Source organism: Vipera berus (assembly GCF_964194415.1).
Source record: "Vipera berus genome assembly, chromosome: 6".
NCBI classification, from domain to species: domain Eukaryota; kingdom Metazoa; phylum Chordata; class Lepidosauria; order Squamata; family Viperidae; genus Vipera; species Vipera berus.
The window spans coordinates 79,225,055-79,246,629 of NC_138208.1; the positions used below are offsets into that span (position 1 = coordinate 79,225,055).

Here is a 21,575-nt window from a genome sequence, read left to right on the forward strand (position 1 = left end):
TTGGATGGTGTGAAAATAAAGTGTTAAGTCCTTCAAGGCACATGATGGACATACAAACCTTGAAATGACTTATGACTGATCTTTCACAATTTAACCAGCAGTATGAACAGTTGACATTTAATTACTAAAACAGCATGTCTACCATTCCTATGGTAAATAGGAATAAATAATGCAGAGGATTTCAAAGAACTTGGTCAATGTCCTCCTGAGGTCTAAAGCAAATATACTACAGATAAAGCACTTTAAAAAATCACGCAAAGGATGGCATAAATAAGTAAAGACATGAAGGAGAAAAGACTTGTGGCCTTTTGACTGCTGCTTGCTGTTTGACTTGCCTGGGGGACAGAGAGAATAAGAGCTCATTACTTAAGTAATTTTAAATAAATAAAATAAATTCTATAGTTTGGAGTCAGTTTTGATTCCTGGCAATTGTCTGAATAAGATACAGAAGGATCTGGACAGACTCGAACACTGGGCACTATCTAACAAAATGAAATTCAATGGTGAAAAAAGTAAGGTTCTACATTTAGGCAGGAAAAATCAAATGCACAGGTATAGTATAGGTGGTACCTTGCTCAATAGTAGTAACTGTGAGAGGGATCTCGGAGTCCTAGTAGACAATCACTTAAATATGAACCAGCAGTGTGCTGCAGCTGCCAAAAAAGCCAACACAGTGCTAGGCTGCATTAACAGAGGGATAGAATCAAGATCAAGTGAAGTACTAATACCACTTTACAATGCCTTGGTAAGGCCACACCTGGAATACTGCATCTAGTTTTGGTCACCACGATGTAAAAAAGATGTCGAGACTCTAGAAAGAGTACAGAGAAAAGCAACAAAGATGATTGGGGGACTGGAGGCTAAAACATATAGGGAACAGTTGCTGGAATTGGGTATGTGTAGTTTAACAAAGAGAAGAGTGAGGGGTGACATGATAGCAGTGTTCCAATATCTCAGGGGCTGCCACAAAGAAGAGGGAATCAAGCTATTCTCCAAAGCACCTGAAAGCAGGACAAGAAGCAATGGATGGAAACTAGTCAAGGAGAGAAGCAACCTAGAACTAAGGAGAAACTTCCTGACAGTTAGAACAATTAACCAGTGGAACAACCTGCCTCCAGAGGTGGTGAATGCTCCAACACTGGAGGTTTTTAAGAAGAGACTGGACAGCCATTTGCCTGAAATGGTATAAGGTTTCCTGCCTGAGCAGGGGGTTGGACTAGATGACCTCCAAGGTCTCTTCCAAATAATAATAATAATAATAATAATAATAATAATAATAATAATAATAATAATAATAATAATAATAATAATAATAATAATAATAATTATTATTATTATTATTATTATTATTATTATTATTATTATTATTATTATTATTTCTCTGCAGTTTTCTTGGCAACCTTGTTGGAAGTAATTGACATTGCCTTCTTCCTAGGGCTTAGAAAGAGTGACTGGCCCAAAGTCACCAGCTGATTTGTGTCCAACGCAAGACACAAATTGAACTTCTGGTATCTAGCCCAGTGTTTCTAATATTAATGGGGAGATTCCATTCAGTTTACATACAGTGATCCTCTGTGATCAGTAAGATTGAAAGCAAATGGATCAAAGACACCTAGTGAGGTCAACTGATGAATGGGAATGGACCTCAGTCTCCTTAATCTCAGTCCAATATCTTAATAGGTTCATCTATGTGTTTGTATGCACCATTGATTTTAGATGGTGTACAAGTCAGCTATATATGATTGTTTTATCTTCCCTTGCTTTGCTCACAGTATCTTAGATTTCTGATTCAAAGTTCTCATAGATTACATTCTCTAGCATAGAAAACCAAACATGGTTCTGAATTAATCCATGTTCAGGATACATGCAATATATTGAACCAGATGCTTACAAAATAGGATGGGGGTCTTCACAACATAGACATGCAGAAATAAAGATATATGAAATCTAACCAAGATTAATAGATTATGCAAATGCAGCTGCTAGGTTTGTAACTGGCCTGATTAAGCATATTGTGTGAATGCTGCCATTGAGTAAACTACTGACTTGGGGGATTATATTGAGCACTTGAGTTTCAGGCTGTCTGGTACAAGCTGTTTCCTGAGCTGTTCCCTCAATAAATTTCCAGATCTCTAGTGGAATTTGTAGGTAACTTATTTCTCTTCCTTGTTGCTCCTTTCTTTCTGTCCCAAAACCAGTGCTTTTTTTGTAAAAGAACAAGGTGCCGGAACTCACACATGTCATACAACCCACCTTGCCTACCCTACAAGGTTCCATCCAAAAAAGGTGCCGGAACTCCGTTCTGAGCGTTCTATGACAAAAAAAGCCCTGCCCAAATCCAAGAAAGAAATGTAGGAATTCTTCCAAGCTGAATTATTTGTTGTTTCACACTTATAGACACTATCTTGCTAGACTAAAGATCTGCATCTGCATCTCTTAGTCCACTGGAGTGCAACCCAGATGTTACCATATCAAGGTCTTCTGCAAAACACACTCATAGAACTAGAATATAGTTGTTGTTATTAAGAGGACAAAATTGTGAGCGCTTTAAATAAAACAATATTTCAAGGATATGGATGAGAACATGAAGTCTCATGAGTTTTGCAATCTCATAATACTTCGCTCTTTTTTGGTGGTGTATAATTCTTGAGAAAGTGAAAAGTTGTGCAAAATCAACACCAGTACTGTTATATCTAGAACAAGGCCCTAGGGTCTAGCAGATCATTAAATCCAGACCCTAAAATTACTTCAATGCTTCAGTGCCAAGTGAAATATAGAAAGTATCAGATTGCCAGATTTGCTATAAATACACCCTAACCCTTCAAAGGGTCATTCTGTACCCTTTGTCTGCTGTACTTAGGGCCTTCTAACTTAATATTATTAATTAAAAGGGGTCCAGATATCAAAAAATTTAGAAAGGTGACTCGCAAGTCGAACACCGACTCTGAAATAAAAAAATAAATTATACTGTAAAAGGTAACAAGGGACAATATAACTGTAATATTTTCTTTGGTATCTCTTTTTGCCATTATTCTTTTCAATAAGAGGTGAAATCATGTCTCATTGATTATCATATGGTCTAAAATGCAAATGCATGTCAGCCTGCATTAAGCTAATAGTGTTCCTTACGCCATTCCCACCGGGGCCTTCCATGTTGCAAGTAGGTCACTAGAAATCTAAACATTGCATTTCCTACCCTTTCTTCTCCTTCCCTTCCCTTCTGATATATCTGGCTGCAGTTGGAATATATGTATTTACAAAAACAAAGGGTCAAAACTGGGCTGGCATTCTGCCCTAATAAGGATGGATTATTTTTCTGGTCTTTCATTAATGCCAACTAAGATATTTTCCTTTGAGATAGAGACGTAAATAAATAAACTGAAGTCTTCTTTTATTTGTTATCTGAATGATGATTATCTACCTAGTCTATACTCAAGGCAGATTGTACCATAAATTATTAAATAATGTAAAAATCAGACAGGAAGCTACCTTATACCGAGGCAAATTACAGGCCTGTTAGCTCAAAATTGCCTGTAATTACTTTGGATGGTGCCCATAATTTAGATCACACAATTCTTGAAATATAAAGCAATTCCTGAAACTGGGAGGAAAAAAATAATCTTATAGAAGATGTTTCTATTATGGGAAGATGTGTACAAAGTGCAAGACAAAATTCCCTGTAAAATATTAATGTTCATGAAGTTTTTTAAAAGTACAAAAATGATTTAATTACGAGACAAAATTAATTTATGGTATACTGTATATGTGAACTTGTAACTGACAAGTTCAAGGAATATTATCTATTCCCAGACTAGAACATTGTCCCAGATCATGCTACAAATTTGGCTCCAGTTCTACTAATTGAATTAATGGCAGCTCAAGAGATGCTTAGCAGAAGGAAAATGAAAGAGTGGCAGAGCTTCTGCCTGGGTCAACAATTTTGTCAGAGAAACTTCCTAACAACGCCATGCATTATATATACCTGTTAGAAAAGCATTGTGGCTATTTTCATAGAACTAACAATCAGAACTAAGCTGAAGAAAGAAGGCCAGATTTGTAGAACAAGCTAAGCTGAACTAAAATATAGTTGAGTTATGGGATGCTTCTGATTTTAAAAAATTGCTTTGAGAGCATTTAGGGCAACATCCATCTGCAACTCATTAAAACAGCCATGTCATTCCCATGGCAGATATAGGTAGCCCTTGACTCATGACCATAATGGAGCCCAAAATTTTGGTTGTTCAGTGAGACATTTGTTAAGTGAGTTTTGCCCCATTTTACAACCTTTCTTGCCACATTTGTTAAGTGAATCACTGCAATTGATAAATTAGTAACTGGGTTGTTAAGTGAATCAGGTTTCCCCATTAACTTTGCTTGTCAGAAAGTCACAAAAGGTGATCGCATGATCTTGGGACACAGCAACAGTCATAAATATGAACTACTTCCCAAGCATCTGAATTTTGATGACGAGATCATGGGGATGCTGCAAAGGCTGTAATTGTGAAAAATGGTCATAAGTCTCTTTTTTTAGTATCGTTGTAACTTTGAATGGTCACTAAATGAACTGTTGTAAATTGAAGACTACCTGTACAGAGAATGTGGCAGAACTTGAGAAACAAAGCATGGCTGTTTTAATAAGCTGTAGACAGATGTTTTATTCATATTCCTGCATACTGTAAAGCATTTTTTTCCAAATTATTTCCAAAGTGTTCTACAGATCCATGAGCTTATAGCTGAATGTGTTGTGGAAAAGCAAGCCATTGTGTTAGCTTGTTATGAGAATCAGATATCACGGTGAGTTATAATATGGTTTATTTCTTTGGACAAAGTGTATTGCACAAGTGCAACCAGTCTGTTAGCATGACAAAGCTGTGATGTCAAAATAATGGAATTACATCCTTTCTGGCTGAAGCGCCTTCTTATTTGCAAGAAATAAACAGGAAAGAGTAGTCTTTTAAGACTTGTTTATTCTGATTTAAATGCTGATTAAGTGTGAACGCCTATCAGCATTTTCACAATATAGAGCTGAAAAGAAAAGAAGCATGGGAAGAGAGAAGGTGGAAAATGCATGAATTAAGCCGTGCCCTCTCTGTTGGAGGCCTGATGAGAATACAAATAATTAAATTAATCTATGAATAAATAAATAAATAAAATAGAGCAATGTCTAAGTGTTTGGCAAGGGGAAAATCATAAACAATGAGATTAGAGCAAATGAATGATAATGGTCATTAGGCTAAATGATGCCATTTGCAAACATTGCTGCATATTATAGAATTCCTGACATTAGGCAATTAATACATGCCAAGGATAAATTGTAGTTCTACCAATGATGAAATCAAGCTTCTTGATAAATAGTAATCAAGCAATCAATATACTGCAACTTCCTTTGGAATTTCTTTTGTTTCACATTAGCTGTATTTAGGACACTAGTTTCTGAATATTGCCTTTTCTCCTATTGGATGTTGGGTTTTTTGGTATTATTTTGCATCAAATTATTTTCCAGGTTGGTCTATTTGTTCTATGCCCCAGTCAGTTGCAGCACCCAGACAGTCTTCACCAGGGCTTTTTTTCTCATAGAATGCTCAGAATGGAGTTCCGGCACCTTTTTCTTTTACAAAAAAAGCACTGGTCTTCACTAACCTTTGTTAAGCAACATCAGAGTTGATTAGTACTGGGATAGAATACAACAAAGTCTGTGAGCTAGTTTAGGAAATAAAATGTGGTGGAATCTCCAGCTAGGCTGGAGGGAGGTGTTAAGAGGGGACCAAGCTTAAAGTCCTTGCACTGTAGAAAGCGGCACAGGCCTGAACTCCACCAGAATCCCTGAATCTTATCGTTCTCAAGGGAATGCAGTCAGATCTGATGAGATTCTTGTAGCATAAGTAACTAATACTAAAACTGCTGCCTGAGACTATTCATGGGTGGTTCTGGTTGCTTGAACCTAACATAAAAACATAAAATAAATTTAAAAAGTAATTATATTGCGTTTCCAGTACATTTTCACAAAACTGTCTTTGATATCTCTAGGTGTCAAAATCAAGTCAAGGGAATCTTCATCTTTAGAATGATATTGTGGCAATAGTATCATATGTCATATATGTTTATAGCATCAGTGTTGTGGCTAACATTATTAGAGGACCTGAACAGAGACAGAATTGGCCTTATGTTGGTTTGTTTCATGTTATCAGCCCTGTGTTTGTGTCTTTACAAAGTGCCTTGAATTAGTAAGTTGGTGAATCACAGTTTTAGGAAGCAGAGTATCTTAGCCAATGCAGAAGTTATCAAAGGCATCCATCTTTGGAAACATAATGAATCAAACAAGGTTACCCTAAATAACTTCATTATTGTTGTTCAACTCCTTTATTGTGTCTGACTTTGGCTAATCCAACAAGCAACAGTTTACCAGGATTGTCTGTCAGGAACCAGTTCATGGATGTGTCATACTGGTTGGCCCTCTTATCTTCTATTAGCCTCTTTAGGATGCTGAGCTTGTCGGTCAAATGGTGGGCAGTTTGGCGGGTCGAATCCCGAGTGCCGCATAACAGAGTGAGCACCTGTTACTAATCCCAGCTTCTGCCAACCTAGCAGTTCGAAAGCACGTAAAAATGCAAGTAGAAAAATAGGGACCACTCCGGTGGGAAGGTAACAGTGTTCTGTGCGCCTTTGGCGTCTAGTCATGCCGGCCACATGACCACGGAGACATCCTCGGACAAGCGCTGGCTCTTTGGGTTTGAAACGGAGATGAGCACCGGCCCCTAGAGTCGGAAACGACTAGCACGCACGTGCGGGGGAACCTTTACCTTTTACCTAATTCCTTTGACTTTTTCCCTTTAAAAAACCAGACTTTTTTCCATCTTGCTTTTGCAGGCTTTCAGTTTTTAGTGTTTCCAGCAAGCAGCCTGGTTTTACCTCCTCTACTATTAAATGTTGTGTTCTTCTTGCATTCCAAATTTTTCTCCACAATCTCCTCCATCACCATAATTCAAAGACATCAATTTTTTTTTCATTCAGCCTTTCTGATGATCCAGCTTTCAAGCCATATGTAACAGCCAAGAAATATGGCTTTACTTTCCCCCTTTTACCAAGGAAGCAAATTCGATCTTTGCTATCGAACTACAGTAATGTAAACGCATATGTCCATCACAGATCCAATTTGGGCTGCAATCCAATGCTTATGTATTAGAAAAAAGTTCAGCAAAATATTCTGAGTACGGCATTCATTGAGCACACTGACTCCAGTGAAACATACTTGTGAATAAACATATATACAAGCATATTCTCAAATACTTGAAACATGCACACACAAGTCCATTCTTAAATACTTTAGGGATCTTTATCTATGTAACTCATACCATTGTTTGTGATTCTCACCAGAATTCGGTTTACCCCAAAATATGTTACTAGATTCTTAATGACTTCAGCCTTGGTGGAGCAGTTGTTCTGTACCAGCCTGCTACCGGCCCTGCAGAAAAGGCAGGGACAACCCCTTTACAAATGGCAAGAGGCTGGAATTACGCCTGCCAAATTTATAGCTACAAAAACAAACAAGACACGAACCAAGAAACAGGAGCTTTAAGAAACACGAACTATCCAAGCAGTTGCCTTCAGCAAACCAGCCCTCCCCACACATTCCCCTTATATAGAGTTCAGGGCGTGGCTTCTCTCTGCCTCCTTCCGAGAATCCCCATTGCCTTCCTCTGTTTACTCCTAATTGACTGCCTCCTGCGTCGGGCGTCCTTGAACAGGGCCAGGTGTGGGTCATCTTCATCCACGCTGTCAGGCTCACACAGCTGGGTCTCCGTGGTGACCAAGTGGGAGGGGCCTGGCTGAGGGCTCTCATCAGCAAGATCTTCAACCCCCTCAGCAAGGTCTTCAACACCCCCCTCCTCCTCCTCTGAGTCGTCCGACCCAACTGCCGAACCCACAGGCTGACCCTGAATCACAACAGCAGTGGGCTAATGCCTCCTTAAGTAACACCAGCTGCCTGCAATTAGTGCAGGTTCGCATCCCACCAGGCTCAAGGTTGACTCAGCCTTCCATCCTTCCGAGGTAGGTAAAATGAGGACCCAGATTGTTGGGGGCAGTTAAGCTGACTTTGTAATAATGCCGCTTGGGGTGTGTGTGTGAAAGCCCTAATAAGCAGGCATATACATAGAATGAAGGCTACTGCTAAGCTTGTAAGCCGCCCTGAGTCTTCGGAGAAGGGCGGGATATAAATGGAATTAAAATAAAATAAAAAATAAAAAAAATGTTGTGTTATTGTTTCTATTGTGTAGGAATTGGCAGTCAACACTGGATTGAGCCCAGTGCTGTTAAGCATAGCTGACACACTATAATATAAAAATTATGCAAAGCTGACAGCTAAATTTCCTAGCAAAAAGAAGACCTGCGGGCAATTAACTTGCTAAAGGAATTACACAGACAATTATCTTATATTTGGGGTAATGAGGAAATACCGTCTCACTAAATTGATGTCTTGAAGAAAGTAAATAGCTACTTTCCATTTGAACCTCATTTATGTAATGAATTGTATCTGGATGTGTAATAAGTTTTGAAGGTTGATGGATACCCTCTAGGGCATGTGCCAATTTTAAATGTGCCTAGAGTTAAAAGCTTCCATTTAAAGGGCAATGTTGACACAATGGACATATTCCCTCTTGGGAATAATTTGAATGTTAATTGCTACGGAACTGCACTCTAAGCTCTAGTATTGTGTTTTGCTGTCTGTTCTGATGCCAGCAAGAAGTATGTTTCTCAATCATAAATCCAACAGAATTTGTTATCCTGTGGAGCAGTCTTGAAGAATTTGGTACCAATTATTATCCTCTTTTGTAAATCTCAGGTCTCGATGGTATTCAACCTTCTTTAGATGTTCAGGGTAATGTTATGCTGAAAACAGTCTTGCAGTTTCTCAAAAATGTTCTGGTCCTTCAAAGAGGGCCTTTGGTTTTTCTACCTTATTCTTGGAGTGAAAAGGGGTTTCTTTGGAATGGTTTTTTGTGCAAACTACAACAACTTGTGGATTGATTTCACAATTAGGTGCTTTTTCAAAAGGCGACTAGACTATGATTTTTTCCTTGAAGAAGAAGAAGATGTTTCACTTCTTATCTAAGAAGCTTCATAACGGATGAAACCTCTTGGATGAGAAGTGAAGTGTCTTCTTCTTCCTTGAGGAAGAACAAAGTCAGTTGCCTTTTGAAAAAACATCTTTGAGACAACCGTGACCTGGATGACTGAGAATCTACATAGTCATTCACAATTAGGTGTTGATATTTGTATTTGATGTAGTGTCCTTTTGACAATTGACATGTAAAAGCATTTAGTGTCCTTGTTTCATACTTAATTAAATAAGCCATCAACCGCCTCACATGTCCATATTGCTGGTTCTGGCTTAACACAGACATTCCATGGGTCAAGCATCATTATTTTGGACTCTTCCCAAACATCCTATATATCCTTGTACCAAGAGAGCACTGGCAAGGATGTCTCACATCATCAGTCCCTTCCCCATAGGTCAGCAGCAATAGGAATTATATGCCTTTTATGGCCAATCAGTTTTTGGAAACGGTTCTGTAGAGGCCTTGGCAGTGAGTTCTGTAATAGAGAAGTTTGCAGTTTTGAGCTACTTGGTCTTTCTTGGAGATCTAGATGGGAGGAGTTAATTTACCTTGTGCACAATAGGTATGTGTGAGGTGAAATTAATCTTCCTGTGAATTAATTGATTAGGTCAATTAAGTCCTGTTTAGTGTTCCTGGAACACTGTAATTCCTTCTCATTGGTTCAGTTCAGCATTTCCTAGAACAGGATCAATATGTGGAAATATGTCCAGGTTGGGCTTGATAAGAGGAGATTGCAACTCTTATATTCTTGTACTCAATGGTGATAGTTTTTGTCCAGAGAATAACAGGATTAAAGGATTGATTTTAAACCTGTTTTCCCCCCCCCCTTGGAGTTTGAAATGGAAGAATATTTATACCTGGAGAAAAGTGCTTTTTGAATCTTTTTGGATTAAGAGTATCAAAATGAGCTTCTTAAAGGTACAATTCAAAAAATTCTTAATCAAATCCTGAACTTTGTCCTGTTCAACTTCCAGCTACTGAATCTAACTTAGGCGAGGTGTAAATCCCTTTTAGGATGTGAGATACAAAGAGCCAATGTGAAAGAAGAGTTTTTGCAAGATAAATACTAGTCTTGACTGTAACGTAGTGGGTCCGACGCAAGGAAGAGACGCCAGCCGGAGTATGTGTTCAGCTCTTTATTGGGGGGGGGAACGTCCTGGGGAACAAGGGTTACCTGGCCTCCTTAAATACCTAGCCAGGTAGGCGTCCAGCCAATGGGGTTGGCCCTAGGTTTCCCGACGAAACTAGGTTTCCCACCAAACCGTCCAGGCCAACACCCCCTGGTGGCTGTTGCTATGCAGATGCCTGCATTGGATACATAACATTGACCAATTACAGAACCTCCCAAGTTCAGGAAATCTCAAGAAGGGGTGAATTGTGTCAGATCCTGGAATTCAAAAGCTGTTACATCTTCTAACCCAGCTACGCATTCCAGATATCTTGAGGACAATTCTCAGAATTTGGATTCTGTCCATTATATTACATTCTAGGAGGTCCTTTTTTCAAGAACGCCATTTTAACAGTTTTCTCCATCAAGTCTGAATGACCAAGAGTCCATACAACAGTGCCGTTTCCTGTGCAATCACCTTAAGTGTGTTTTGCCATCAGTTCTGATAACCATCTTTTTTTGGTTAGTGATCTTTTCTCAGCATGGACTTTGTTAAATCTGGCCATATTTCTTGTAAGATTATTCAAGAAACACGATACTTAAAATTCTCCAGTGAGTCAACCAGGTTTGTTTGTTTTTTCTTTTTAATGCATTCCCTGAAAAAGCCATACTATGTGAAGAAAATTAATGTTACTGGCTCAGGGCACTCTTGGAAGCATTTCAGGGAAAAGACTTCAGATTAAATGTCCTTCCGTTTCATTGCCCTATTCTTGCATGATAAATGGGAGGCATTTAAGCATTTTTTTTCTGAGAATGGCTGATGAAATGGAGATAAAATGTGGAGAAGCAGAGGCATAGTAATGGCAGTAGTTGAGTTACCATTTTCTTCCCAAAAGCTCTTGCGTAGGATGCCATAAAGCAGAAGGGGGAACTATAGCCCCTTTATGATTTGTGGACTTCAACTCCCAGAGTTCCTGAGCCAGCACAGCTGGCTTAGGAATTCTGGGAGTTGAAGTCCACAAATCATAATAAGGCCATAGTTCTCCACCCCTGATATAAAGCATCATCTTTGGCTGGCTTCTAGCAGGAAATAAAATGGAGATTGTCAGCTGGTTCCTGCTGGGAGGAATTCTTGATAAAATTTTCCAACAGTTGCACTTTTTACAGTCTCCAGCATCTCATGGTTGTTGTCAGGAGGGATATCAAAAAAGTCAAGATGGCAGCCATGAGTATATGACTGAAATTCTGCCTCTCCTTTTTTATACACAATGTATGTTAAAGGGATGGGATTTTGATCATATAATCATGGTGCCTATCCTGACTTCCCCTTTTCAGATGTCCCTGATCTTTAGAGTTCCTGCAACACAGGTTTTAACTCTCCAACCATCATCACATAGAGTTTCCAAAATACTTGAGAATGTATGTTTTGTGAGTGGCCATGTGTGTTATGGCTGCCATTTTATGAAGGCTCCAGCCTTTCCCATCCTCAAGAGCCAATTTTGTAAGAACATATATACTGTAGTGTGCTTTTACATTCCAAATGTATCCACTGTTGTGTAATATTTAATAGGTTATAGCTTGATGCTAGTCTTTGCTTGCATTATCATTATTGCATTCTAGCTAATCCAGCAGGCAACTACTTGAAGAACAGAAAACATACTTTTTTTAAAAAAAAAAAGCGGGAGACATGTTTGCAGGCAGAGTAACTGAGGATTAGAGATAGGGCTTTGCAATAAGGAAAAAGTTATTAGTGTCATTTTCTTTTCATTGGCCACCTAAAGGCATCTGAAAATGGAATGTTTGCCTCAGCTGCAGAAGGGTTTAATCCAGCAATGCTGTGTCCATTTCTCATTTGTGGGTGGGATATAAGTGTGGGATTAGGATCCTTATGAAAGAGAAGGAGGGAGAGAAGGAAAGATACAGTTTGGTTACCCATACTTCAGTTCTGACAGATTGTAAAATAAAATGAGTGCATTTAAAGTTCTTGATGGTAATAATACTATCACAGACTGTAAGATAAAATGAGTGCATTTAAAGTCCACTAAAATGATAGGTTTTTAAGGTCCTACTACTAACTTAGATGTTCCCCATGTTTGCAGATACTGAATGGGGCAAAGACATCAGACACTCTGAGTGTTCCGGAGCTGCAGTTCGATCTGGGATTCAATCCACTCTGAATCCCTTTCATGTGCAAGAGAGACAATAGCTCTGCGGCATATCAAGGCCTTGGTTAAAGTTGTTAGCTGATTAGTAACGCTCAGTATTCATATGAAGAATGTTGTTTCTGCCAGGAGCAGAGAGAACTGAGCTGGTGGCATGGGGCTGGTCTATTTGAGGGACCGTTTCTCTCTAATTACATTTACCTGTGCCATTAGATCTGGCAGGGAGGGTGTTGTGTAGTGGATTCTTGGGAAGCAGGAGGCGAGACGAGAGGGTTCAAACAGGAACATTGCTTTATTGTAGTAACAGGAACAGAACTGAGAACAGAGGCTTCTATGCAGCTACTTATACGGTTGGCCACTAGGCGGCGGCCACTAGGTTTAAAGGAACCTATTCCTGCCCCAGAGCCAACCAATGATCGTCCTGGAGACTGCATGTCTGGACAGCCAGAGACACCCTAATTAAGCAATCTCAAGCAGCATTCAAAGACACGTGAAAACAGTTCAAGTAAAAGGCCCAATACATTACAAAGGGCATATTCTGGGTCCCAGATGGCATGTCTGAGTGCCATCTGGCAGGGCCCAGGCAAACAGCCTTTTTCTGTTGTGGTGCATCCCTTTGGAACAGGATTACCCCAGAGATTAGATTGGCCTTAATTATGTTGGCCTCTCACAAGAACTTAAAGACATGGTTTTGTAACTGGGCCAGGAGATCTCTGTGTGTACCTGGCTGTGCTGATCTGTACTAGTGGTTTTTGCCTGGCTGCTGATTATTTTTTTCCTGTTTTTTTTTTATGGTGAGCTGCTCTGAGTCATGAGTTTGAAATGAAATAACCAATCCATCCATCAGTTCTTAGCGGATTGGTCTAGTTCAGGGGTAGGCAACCTCGGCTCTTTTATGACTCATGGACTTCAACTCCCAGAATTCCTGAGTCAGCTATGCTGACTCAGGAATTCTGGGAGTTGAAGTCTATGAGTCATAAAAGAGCCGAGGTTGCCTACCCCTGGTCTAGCTGGAAGAAATCAGTGATGGGTTACCCACAATGTGTTCAGGCTGCACCTGTGATAGATTGTCCTATGAAGGGGAAGTGTTGTGATAGACTACAGTAAAGTGGCAATTTCCCAGGAAGGAGGGATGTAGCAATGTAGCCTAAAGCTAGATTGGAGACAGAAAGTTAGGATAGCCACTCCTTAGAACAGGGCTCTTCAAACTTGCCCCTTTTATGACTTGTGGACTTCAACTCCCAGAATTCCTCAGCCAGTGTGCCTGGATGAGGAATTCTGGGAGTTGAAGTCCACAAGTCATAAAAGGGGCAAGTTTGAAGAGCCCTGCCTTAGAATCTCTCAGGGTGTAGCCATTAAGGTGAGTGTATATTGGTTTAGTCTGGCAAGATTCTGTCAATTGGGTATAAGCAAATAAAGAACTGAACTTTGGCTGGATTGTTCTATGTTGTTCTTGGGTTGGGCCTCACAGCATATGGCTCTAAGAATTCTCCTCCCACAATAGATAGGGGGTGAAAATTTCAGATATCCTTTCCATTTTTATTGATTGTCCTTACGGAGCAGAATGGAAAGACAGAAACTACCCATACATTCCTTAAAAAACAATGGAGAGCTAACCTCCGACTCCTATCCCCCAGTCTTGGGGAAAGTGAGTATTCTCACACAAGTTCTCATAATGTCTCATGAGATTTAGAGTTCTCAAAGGTAATTTGAGGAAGAGGGTGAGAGACCAGGCATCTCTGACTTGAAATGGTTGGCAGCCTCTGTTCTACAGATTTAGAGTTGGTATATATTCTCATGTCTTTGCCTGAGTTTGTCATTTGGCCTTAGGGAAATTTCAATTTCCCCTCTTCCTTCCATACTGTCAAACAACAGCATGGCAAAAAAATCTATTCTTTTTTCATTGCTATCGTTTTTGTGCAATCCTGCTTATCCTTTTCCTATTTTATTTAGCAATAAATTTATTTCCCCATATAGGAAACAAAGAGAAGATCTCTCATTGATGAGTCTGAAGATGATTGAAAGAGATTGATTGTATTATGTAGTGAAAAGAATGGATCCCATTAATCCACTTTTCTTTAGCCCTCTCCCGTTTTTTTTTTGCTTTGCAACAGAAGATCTTTTTGATTCAAAGAATGTAGGGCAAGGCTATTATTAAAATGATTTCCGTGATGGAACTGGGCACACATATTTAAAACTGATAGAAAATGGTACATTTTTTTCTTTCTGACAAGGAAACATTTCAATTGCAAGCCAAAACAAAGAAACTGTCTCTTGTCCATTGTGTTAATTCATTCCTATTTTATATTGGTTTCTGGCCATTAGTATAGATCATGTAATAAAAATGAGACACTTTTTATATATCAGGAGCATTTAAACACCTTCTGCCTCTCTATTTGAGATCCTGGTCTATGTGGTTATAATAAGATTACTATAGTGACTTTTACTGTACTGTTGATTTTTATTTAATTGGACATGTCCAATGCTATGTTTTTCATGTATTGCCCCATGCCTTTACAGCAGTACAGTAAGCTAAAATTAAAAGGCAACCTGTGGATACTCAGATATTTAATTAGAATTTAAAATGGAAGACAAACTAGATATTGCTCCTCTCATTTCTTCTTCAATCCAATTATCTGCTCCGTTGCTTAATATCTCATGTGCCACATGGAGAGGGAGGCAAGGGTAGGAGTCATAGGACAGCATATGGAATCAGAGAAGCTGTCAGGTTTCCGTTGAAATGGCAAGCCCAAATTTAATAAGGCAGAACAAAGGAGGCTTTCTCCAAAATTGATATTATTGCCCACAGATTGAACTATTTTCGTGTCTTGTCTTGCACATCCCAGATCCTAGGTAGGAAAAGTGTGTGTAGGAAGAGAGAATAGGAAGAGAGTAGGAAGAAAGTGTGGAAGAGAAGAGACACTGGGAGAAAAATCCATGTTCTTCTGTCAATTGCTTTGGCTTACTACTTCCATTTCAAGTCATAGGGCCTGCCTGATCGTGAAAAGCTCGAGCAGAATGAAATCAGTATTAGTATTTGGAAGGGCAGAGGTCCCCAACCTTTTGGGCAATGGGGACCGGTTCCATGGAGAGAGATTTTTCCATGGACCGGAGGGTGCGTAGTTTTGTGTGCTGCCTGCATCCTGTGGATGGGGTTTTGCTTTTTTGTGCGGGCCAGTTGCTGGCATGCCGCGGCCCAGTACTGGTCCACGGACCAGGGGGTTGGGGATCCCTGTGGTAGGGGATCATCAGAAGAGCTAAGGAAAAGAGGAAAAGTCCTGTCTTCTGGGTATCTTGTATGGTTTAGAACAGGGGTCCCCAACCTCCAGGCTGTGGACCAGCCCTGGCCCTTGGCCCAGCAGGAACTGGCCCTTGGCCTAGCAGGAACTGGTCCATGCAAGCGAGTAAAGCCCCATCTGCACACGCGGGATCCAGGCAGCGCGTGAAACCACACGCATCCAGTCTGCAGAAAAACCATCCTCCAAAGAACCCATTCTTGATGCTGAAAATGTTGGGGGGGGGCTGCTGCTTTAGAAGTTTGAATTTTATTCTCAGCTAGCACATGGAGGAAAACAAGACATTGATGCTTTCTGTTTTAATATTAATGTAGTGTATTCACCCATGTGAGACAACTAACAAGCAAGGAATGCAGAATGCTTTCTGATGCTGCAATTAATTACAGTTGTCTCTGAAGCAAGGAGTGTACAAAGAGATAAGAGACTAAACCTGCCAAGCAAGGGAAAGCATGAAGCAGGACCACCGTATCACAATAAATGGATTGTTCAATCGGCTGCAGACAGAATGCCCAGCTTCCCTCTTAGTGGCTAGGGAAATAAAATAAATAAATACCAGTCTCCGTTTTTGGCTCCAAATATTTGTTTCATTTAGTGATGTACAATTGGGGGGCTATATTATGTGATTAGGGACGCGGTGGCTCAGTGGGTTAGGATGCTGAACTTGTTGATCAGATGGTTGGCAGTTTGGCAGGTTGAATCCCGAGTGCCGCGTAACAGAGTGAGCGCCTGTTACTCGTCCCAGCTTCTGCCAACCTAGCAGTTTGAAAGCACGTAAAAATGCAAGTAGAAAAATAGGGACCGCTATGGTGGGAAGGTAACAGCATTCCATGCGCCTTTGGCATCTAGTCATGCCGGCCACATGACCACGGAGACATCCTCGGACAAGCGCTGGCTCTTCAGCTTTGAAACGGAGATGAGCACCGGCCCCTAGAGTCGGAAACGACTAGCACGCATGTGCGGGGGAACCTTTACCTTTTACCTTTATTATGTGATTAATTGTGCCTTACGAGTAGGACACTTTCTGTTTCTATGCTATCCTCCTTGATCTAAGCTCAGGACTCCCAATGCACTTTGGCTGGGGCCCCAGTGATCACTGTATAGGTATCTTAATAAAGAAAATGAAATAGTTCTTATTTCAGCAGAGTGAATTTTTCTTCATGACAATCTGCTTCTATATTGTTGGCAAGAAAACAACATGGATGCATCCATGCGATTACTAAAGCCCAAGTTTGACTCAAGGGAAATGTTCTTTTATTGCTTTACTTCTTAATCACATTTGTAGGCCACCTGCTCAGAATAACTCTTCCATTACTGAATTTCCTGCCCTGACTTCCATCTTTAATGTGAGCCCACATTGGCCATCCCCATCTGGTGCCATTAGAAAGTTCTGGGATTGCAACACACAGAATTCTTCTGATGGTCTGGCCACAAAACTATCTGGTGATTATTAATACATTTCATGGTCCAGTTACTATCCACTGATTCTGCCATGTTTGGGGATATGAGAACAGAGGGAGTATTGGATAGGGTTTCTCAAGTGGCCCATAGTTTAAGGAATAGCTTCTATGTCAGAAAGATGCTTTTCAAAAGGCAATTGGACTTGATTTTTCCTTGAAGATGTTTCACTTCTCATTCAAGAAGCTTCTTCAGTTCAGCACCCAACACAGCTCCCAACCAACCACCATGCAAAAACTAATCCTACCACACAGAAAAGGAGAATAGCAATAGGACACAAACCCACAGCCACACTTTGCCAGGAATTATCCAGAATCAAAGACAAGATACAGAAGGATGAAACAAACAATGTAATCTACAAAATCAACTGTAACAATTGCAACCAATTCTACGTGGGACAAACATCACATTAATTAAAAAGCAGGATCCACGAACACTGGCTGGCAGATCAAACGCCACAATCCTAAATCCTTAATCTCTACCTCCACCGACACCAAACAGCACCAGTTCTATTGGAGCAACACAAAAATCATCGGGCAGGTTACCACCCACTATGCTCGTGAGTTCATTGAAGCCTGACACTCCACAAGCAATTCTATCAACAGACACACTGACCTACAACCAGCCAACAAACCCCTCAGAATCCAGATCAACCACACCACCAACCAGAGACAGCACCAACCTTCAATCAACCCACGCAAAAGCTTCCCATCCAACCAGCACTTCACCTCCCAATGATCTTCACGTGATGTAACTTCCACATCAAAGACCCATCACAAGACTCTCACTGATGACCCACACCTGACCCATCACAAGACCTAATGACCGCATGAAGCCACGAAGAACACTGACATCCCCTAAACTCCACTGAAGATGTTATCTAGCCTGGTAACGAAATGTTCAGAAACCAACCCACAAGCTCGGGGAACAAACCTTCACCCTCATCCTCCACCTGAGCTACAGATATTCACCACTATTGCAAATGCTTACATTGTAAATCACCCAGGAAAGGACTCTGCTGGCGAAACGGAGTGGGGGGCAATGCTTGTGTCAACCCAGAGCTCCATTCTGGGCTGCAGAGGCCTTTCCTTTCCTTTCCTTTCCTTTCCTTTCCTTTCCTTTCCTTTCCTTTCCTTTCCTTTCCTTTCCTTTCCTTTCCTTTCCTTTCCTTTCCTTTCCTTTCCTTTCCTTTCCTTTCCTTTCCTTCCCTTCCCTTCCCTTCCCTTCCCTTCCCTTCCCTTCCCTTCCCTTCCCTTCCCTTTCCTTCTTTCCTGAAGGCCTGTGCTGGCAAAACGCAGGCTAGGGGTAAGGTGCGCGAGCGGCGGTGAGCAGCCACCGAAGTGGGCCAGTGGTGGCCATACAGCCTGTTGCTGGATGGGGCTGTTGGTGCCACCGCCATGAGGCAAAGCAGGTGTCGGGGCATGGAAGACCTTGGTCCTAAGGGTGCGGGGCACATGGGGCAGCTCCATTTTCCCACCCCTGCCTTATCTTGATTTTTATGCATGCATCTCACCCCACTTTGTGCAACCAGACAGTGGGACAGAGTGCGCAGGGTCTTAACTAGTGCTTATTTTGGGGTATGGCTTATATTAGGCGCACACATAAAAATCAAGCTAGGGCTTATTTTCGAGATAGGTCTTATTTTTGGGGAAACATGGTATTAGTATTTCGGACTGTTGCTGCTCAGCACTGAGTGAGTGTCCATGGTGGTTATAAGGTTTATCACTGCATTTGTATTTTTTTCAAAGTATGAATATATAAATCACTTTGATTAAGGCAAGTCTAAATACTTTCTTGAAAAACCAAGCATAATCTTTAGATATTTTGACTTGCTTTTGTGATCCTGCACAATAAAAGGTATTGCTATATGATTAAGGACAAGAAGTGTATGTCGGCCAAATGGAGCTTCAAAGCACTATATATGTACTTACTAAATTTATCTTTTTCACTTAAAATACCAGACAGCAATATTTGACTTAGGGATCATTTTACAAAACAGAGCATCAGGTTGGAAAGGAGGGCAGATTACAGTTGAAGGAAACTCTAGAGATTCCCACTACAGGGACCAATTATATCCTGGCAAAAAAATCCAAAAGATGATGTAATAATTACACTTCAATTCAATATTCAATTGTTCTTGCACAGGTGTGGAAGGTAAAACATTTTTATAACAAATTATAGTTTCCTTTCACCCTGATATAAGATAGTGGGAATGACCAGGTGTGGCTTTGAGATCACTCCTGGATCAGTGCTACTCATCTAGGATCCCATACCATCATCAACATGGGGTAGGGGATTTTCCTCTGGCTGAACTGGGTTGCAGCTCAGTGGCAAAGCCTCTGTTTTCCATTGTGCAATACTGGAATTGGATGGATGTGGAGGAGAGTCAGGCTGTTATTGGTAACAATTCTGGTAAATCTCCACCTCTCATATCCTTGCTCTTCCATCTCTTAATTTCGTTGTGAGTTACACAATGACAATAAAGATATTCTATTCTGTTCTGTTCTGTTCTGTTCTGTTCTGTTCTGTTCTACTCTACTCTACTCTACTCTACTCTACTCTACTCTACTCTACTCTACTCTACTCTACTCTATTCTATTCTATTCTATTCTATTCTATTCCATTCCATTCCATTCCATTCCATTCCCCTACTGTTAGGAATTCATAGCATAATAGTGTCCTTGTGCTGGGCTTCACAGCAGATTTGCAGCTAAAAAAATAATTATCTGCTGCAGAAATGCAGCATGAAGTGAAGATGGATGAGGTATCATAAAGACACCTGAGCCTCCCTGAGAAGTAATTACAGCTGGAACGCACCTACATTTCTCAACCAAATCAAAACCCTTGTTTTCTGTCCATGGTGCTGAAATATTCTGACATATTGTGGGCTGATGAATGGCCAGAGAAGAAAGCTGCAGTATTATAGCCATTTCTCTGAACCTCAAACAACATTGCTTGTGCATGAATTAAATGAGTATATTGCTGAATAATTTGTATTCATTATTAGCAGGGAAACAGTTTATCTACAAAACTAATTACCTATGTGTGTTCGATTGGTATAGGTACAGACACACACCTACACAATGCTTGGTTACTCTATGACAAAGAATAAACTTGACATACAGTTCTGATAGCAGATAGCACTCAAGAACAGCCCTACAGGGATTACTCTTCTTCTAGTAAGGTGATCCATTAGATGATGTAATCTGTATTCTCTGTTTGCATTGTCCTGGGTTTTCAATAAGACCTGTGTGGGTAGGAACATTTCAGCTGAACTGTATAATTCATCTTATACTTCTTTGTGTCTTCATTTGCACTGAAGAACAGCTTCCCTTTAATTGTCAGTGCTTCATAAGTAGCTGAGTAGGTGGGTGCCTACAGAGCTGATGTCATGCCCAAATGGATTATTTCCATTCAAGACAGATTCCTTGGCTGATCTGACATTACAGTTTAATATTTCTTTTCTCTTTGTTGCTTGAATGAATGCTTCACATTTGTGCAGCACATTTTTTATAAGCCATTCAAAATACTTTGCATGCATTGTCTCACTATGGAAGGAGAGCTAAACTTTGGTAGACAAAAACCAGGAGAGTAGTATAACCTTTTTCAGATTAATACATTTTATTTTAAAAGGAAAAGCTTTGTGAGCTTTTGTACATGTGTTGTCACAGTAATCTTGATAATGACCTTGTGAAGCAGGAAATATTATTACACCCCCTCCATTATTAGTGTGAATGTATGTGGGAGTATGTTGGGAGGGGGAGAGAAACAATAACTGCACGCAGGAGAAGAGAATTTTGAGTGGAAGACCAGTCACCTAACATTCCTGGTTAAATTTCTGGCATATTTGTTTGTCTGGTGGTTTGGTTTGTTTGCTAGGTTTGGTCTGGCAGTTAAGATACCAGGCTAAAAAGCAGGAGACCATGTGTTCAAGTCCCACCTTAGCCAGCTGAAGGCCAGCTGGGTGACTTTGGGCCAGTCATTCTCTCTCAGATATCCCACAGGGTTATTGTTGTGGGGTGAAAATAAGAAGAGGAAGGTGTATTGTACATGTTTGCCATCTTGAGGTATTTGTAAAAACAATAAAAGGCAGGAGATAGATGATAGATAGATAGATAGATAGATAGATAGATAGATAGATAGATAGATAGATAGATAGATAGATAGATAAGTAAGCTTTATTGTCATTTTTTTTGCTGTGAGCACAATGGCACACATTAAAAATGAAATTTAGTTTCTTGCTCTCAAAGCGTACACATACATAACACACTTTTAAACATACTATATACAACATATGTATAGTACTACACCCTTACATATAAGCAACATATAAATATTAACCACTGTCCATTTTGAATACATAACAGAAGGAGGAAGCTTTAAAGTTCACAAGGATGATGCTGTATGGAATAAAATAAAATAAAATAAATGTTTA

At 40.2% G+C, this 21,575-nt stretch overlaps 1 protein-coding gene across 1 annotated transcript in view; it reads right to left on the reverse strand.

Annotated features, from left to right (window-relative positions):
- Window positions 1–16,561: 16,561 nt before the first annotated feature.
- EPS8 (EGFR pathway substrate 8, signaling adaptor) overlaps window positions 16,562–21,575 on the reverse strand; it is a 270,753-nt gene continuing 265,739 nt past the window's right edge. Inside the window, exon 22 of the transcript XR_014026992.1 lies at window positions 16,562–16,664. The gene's annotated coding sequence lies outside the window, so the exon portion shown is untranslated. The remainder of the gene's footprint in view (window positions 16,665–21,575) is intronic.